Here is a 5,469-nt window from a genome sequence, read left to right on the forward strand (position 1 = left end):
CCCCAGTTGCACCCTCTACATACTGCTTGAGGAAACTTTTCTGAACACACTTAATAGATGCACCCCGTCTCATTTCTTAATTCTATGTCATTCCCAGACTATGTTTGGAAAATTAAAATCTCCTACTAATGCAATCCCATTGGCCCTGCAAGTCTCCCCAATCGCTCTACATATTTTTGTTCCGCTAATTCCTCGTTTACTATTTGGGGGTTTATGGAATAATACAAGTAATATCACCATTCCCTTCTTATTTCTAAGCTCCCTCACAAATCCTCAATGGATGTTCCTTCAGTTATTTTATCTCTGAATACTGCTGTGATACTCGCCTTGATCAAAAATGAAACTCCCCTTCCCCTCCTTCCTCCATCTCTGTCCCACATAAAGCAACTTTACCCTGGTACATTAGGCTGCCAATCTTGTCCCTCCCTTAGCCATGTTCCTGTAATGGCTATAATATCCCAGTTCCACGTGCATATCCACGCCTTGTGTTCATCGGTCTTATCTGTCAGCCATGTCGCATTGAAACAATTGCAATTTAATCCAACAGGCATTCCTTGCTACTGTCGTGTTCCAGCCTGACCTGTCTCTTCACTTTACTGTTTCTGATTACTGTATCTCCTTCCAGCCTCGCACTTGCCTCCCTGCTGTTGAGGATCCCACCCCTCCCCAATCCCAGCCAAACGAGTTGAAATCCGGCCTTGCAGCACTAGCAAACCTGCTGGCCATGATATTGGTCCCCTCCCAGTTCAAGTACAACCCGCCCTTCCTGAACAGGTCACCTCTGCCTCTAAAAAGATCCCAATGACCCAAAAATCTCTGCCCCCTGCACCAATTCTTTCGTCACACATTCATCTGCCATATCCTCCGGTTCTTACCCTCACTAGGACGGAGCCCTGAAAGTAAACCAGATATTACCCACTGTCGTGGTCCAGTCTTCTACCCTTTTTCCTAGCTCTATATAATCACTCTGCAGAATCTCATCACTATTTCTACACATGTCATTTCTACTAATGTGCACAAAGACTTCTGGCTGCTCCCCGACCCGATGAGAACGTTCTGCAGCCGCTCCGAGACATCCTGAACCCTGACACGGAGGAGGCTATACACCATCCTGGATTCCTATTTGCAGCCACAGAATCTCTTGCCTGTTCCCCACACTATCGAGTCTGAATAATTCCTTCTGAGGTTATTCTGCTCGTACAACCTTCTGACAATGGGATTTCTTCCTGAAACAGTTGGATTTGGTTGAATTGCATTGCTTTAAGGAATTGGGAAATTCTAATTAATCCTCATCAGGAATTCTCTATGAGTGGGAAAGACGACTAGGCTTTCAATTTCACTCCAACACATTGCTGAGTTGAGCGACAGGAAACAGAAAGGGAGCAATCGACTGTTCCTTCACAGATAGGCTACATTTTTACATCTGTAAGTTAAATCAGTAACATTATCAGACCCCAAACTGGGCTATGTGAGCTTTCCTTGAACATTGTCCGAATTATATGACTCCATCACATTCTCGATTCCAGCATTACTGCTGCTGTCGTACACAGAATCAATTCATTAACATTAAATGACCCTACTTGTTTTGAATATGTGCGTTTCGTTTCTTCATAATATCTGTGCTAAGATGAGAATGTTAAACAATACTTAAACAAATGCAGAAATTGCTGGAAAAGCTCGGCCTGTCTGACAGCGTATATGAAGAGAAATCAGACTTCAATTTTTCGGTACAATGACCTTTCTTTTGAACATGTCGAATTCTTAAATTACTTCCCCAGTGTTATTCTCCCACACAAGAAGAAATAACCATCCGTTATTCACCAAATACACTCTTCTCAAGATCTTATATGGTCAATAAAACATCTCTCATTCGCAGGCTGAACTGTTAATTCTTCATAACGGAATGACTTCATCCCAAGAACGAGTAAAGGGCAACGTCTTTGAAACGTTTCTAAACCTTTTATTTTTCAGTTTAGGCAATCATAACTACATATCGTGCATCAGATGCGATCTCAGCACTGCCCTGCACTGATGCAAAAAAAAAACATGGCTTAGATCATACCCAACACCCCTTGCACGAAACAGAATCATTCCATTTCTCTTCCAAATCTCTTGCAACATATTCAGAGTAATTTGATGTGATTCATGTACGAAGACACACAAATCCCCCTGTAACACTGAGTTCTGCATTCTCCCTGCATTTAAATAATTTTCTGCTGTTTTGTCTTTTCCACGAAACAAAAAGTTCCCATCGCCTCCATTGCACTGATTTTTTTTTTACTGAAGGTTTGCTCACAGCCGTCTTCTGACTCTATTCCATTGCAGATGCGCTGGACTCCCCCTCTCTGTATCCCATTGCAGACGTGCTGCCGTCGCCCTGTCTGTATCCCATTGTAGACTCTCTGCCGCCCACTGTCTGTATCCCATTGCAGATGCTCAGCCCTCCCCCGTCTGTATCCTAATGCAGATGCTCTGCCCTCCTCCTGTCTGTATCCCATTGCAAACGCTCTGCCTTCCCCGTCTGTATCCCATTGCAGACACTCTGCCATCCCGTCTGTCTCTCATTGCAGACGCTATGCCCTCCAATGCCTGTATCCCATTGCAGACGCTCTGCCCTCCAACGTCTATATCCAATTGCAGACGCTCTGCCCTCAACTGCCTATCTCCTATTGCAGACCCTATGCCCTCCAATGTCTACATCCCATTGCAGACGCTCTCCCACGGCAGAAGCCCTGTCCTCCCCTTGTCTGTATCCCATTGCAGACGCTTGGCCCTCCCCCGTCTGTATTCCATTGGCGATGCTCTGTCTTCCTTTGCCTGTATCCCATTGAAGATGCGCTTCCCTCTCCCTGTATGTATCCCATTGCAGGCGGCCTTGCCCTTCCCCTCTCTGTATTTAATTGCAGGCGCCCTGCCCTCCCCTGTCTGTATCTCATTTCAGATGTTCTGCCCTCCCCTGTCTGTAACCCATTGCAGACTCTCTGCCCGCCCCTTGTCTCTATCCCATTGCAGACGCTCTGCCCTCCTCGGCTGTATCCCATTCCAGATGCTCTGCCCTCCCCAGGTCTGTATCCCATTGTCGACGCTCTGCCCCTCCCCTGTCTGTATCTCAACGCAGACGCTCCGCCCTCTGGCTGTCTGTGTTCCATTTCAGACGCTCTGTCTCCATTTAACATCTTATTGAATGACTATCCTGGTCCATTAGCAAACTGAGCTCCATCCCCTTCATCCAATTTATTTATTTCGATTTACATTTTTGATGACCTCACATAGATCCTTGAAGTATTCTACCAGTTACAGCTTTCCAAACACAAAATGCATAATGATCTCTACTCTGTATTTCCTGACAGCTATCCAGGGTGCCCCTGCTCCTGCATAACAGCCTGGGATGGTTATATGGCGTCCTCCTATTCTGAATAATTTATTGAAATGACTTGAGTACTTCATTCTATTCTTATCTAACCGCATGGATGGGCATAATGGCCTTCTCCTGCTGCGTTGTCACGATGCTGACTAGCTGAATGGAATCATTCTCTCCCTCTGTCACAGTCTTGAGGGTAAATTGACAGAACAACGTGTGAGTTAGGAGCAGCAGTTGGCCATTCGGACCCTCCAGCCTGTTGCTTAATTTAGAAACATCACGGCTGGTCTGACTGTAGCTGATCACTCCATCTCCTGTCTGCTCCCAATAAACATTCCCTCCCCTGTCCATCAAAGGTCAGTCAAGGTCAGCCTGGAATATCCCGGGAGACTTCACTGTCCCCGCGTCTGAGAACGTCACAAATCACACAATCCAAAGGAGAAAGGAACAACGTTATCTCAAATGGAAATTGGAGACCCCTTTCATTTTAAACTGTTTTAACCTCACAGCAAGTCACCTCCTCTTTTCAGAAACAAAACAAATAGGAACAAGCATATACCATTCAGCCCCTCAATCGTATCCCACAGTCCTATTGACTGTTCAGTCAAGTATTTATCAAACTTAGCCTCTCCTGCACCCTTGGAAAATAATCCTGACACCTTAAGGCCACAGACCATAGGAAATTGGACTTAGGCCATTTGGCCCAAAAGATCTATTTTGCAGTTTGATCCTGTCTGGTGTGTTTCTCAACACAATTTCCCCGCCTTCTCACTGTAACTCTTGATCGTTGTTTTAATCTAACCGTTGTCTTAAAGATATGGTTGCATCGATGTCTCTGTATGCGTGTGTGTTTCTGTGTGTATCTGTCTGATGGCAGGAGACAGGGTGTTGGTGGACGGTTGTTTTTTGAACTTGAAGCCTGTGGGCAGCGATGATCCAGAGGCAAAATTGTTGGGTACACTTTTGTTTGTCATTTATATAAATGATTTAGATGCGAGTTATCGAAGGCATATTTCGCAAATTTGTGGATAACATCGAGTTTGGGTGTACAGTGGACAGTGTTTGTATAATGAAGAACCACTGAAGATTACAAAGAGACCTTCATTAATTAAATCAATGATTCATAGAGATGTACAACAGGGAAACAGACTCTTCAACTCGCTCATGCCTTCCAAATATTCGAACTTAATCCGCTCCCATTTGCCAGCATTTGGCCCATGTCCCACTAATCATAAAGCCACCCAGTTGCCTTTTAAATGCTGTAATTGTTCCAGCCTCCACCAATTTCTCTGGCAGCTTATTCCATAGAAGCACCACCCTCTGCAGCAAAAAAAAAGTTGCTCTTCATTGTCTTTCAAATATTTCTCTTCCCACCTTAAACCTATGCCTTCTAGTTTTAGACTCTCCTACCTTGGGGAGAAGGAACCTTGACCACTCAACCTATCCATGCCCTTCATAATTTTATAAACCTCTAGAAAGTGTAAATGTGACTCCAATCAAGACAGTTGGCTATGCTTTCAGTCATCCTGGGTCTAAATTCTCGAATTCAGTAGTCGCACCTCTTCCTTCTCCATCAAGGCACGATTCCAAAAAAGTTTAATCAACTTGTTCAGATATATTGTGAAACAGCTCTGTGAGATTTGGAACTAGAATTTCTGGTGCAGTTACAGTGACACTCCTGTGATTCAGCATTAGCTCCTAAAGCTGCAACATGATGCTCCTGTGTGTTTGTTCATCCACCTGTTGTAACACGCTGTGACATACTTCCACAGAACATGAGTCCACTCCACCTTCTCCAGAGATAGGAGCACTATCAGACATTCATGGACTGGAATCGAATCAAGAGCCCCGGCTTACAAACGTGGGCACCATCCATTAAACAAGGCCTAAATCATGCCCAGATTTCGAGTCATATTTAAAGTGTAATGGATTTATTAAATGCTGGTTAACATTACCAAATTATGCAGGGGCCATTTATAAATGAAAAAAAAACAAGTTAGTACCCTCAACTAAAGGATTTTGAGTGCATTTGCTGTGCCATTGAGACAACCAATGAACATCTTCAACTACTTGACTATAATTTTTGGTTTAAGTGGCTATTTCCAGTC

This window comes from Hemiscyllium ocellatum, unplaced genomic scaffold (assembly GCF_020745735.1).
Source record: "Hemiscyllium ocellatum isolate sHemOce1 unplaced genomic scaffold, sHemOce1.pat.X.cur. scaffold_447_pat_ctg1, whole genome shotgun sequence".
Classification (NCBI taxonomy): domain Eukaryota; kingdom Metazoa; phylum Chordata; class Chondrichthyes; order Orectolobiformes; family Hemiscylliidae; genus Hemiscyllium; species Hemiscyllium ocellatum.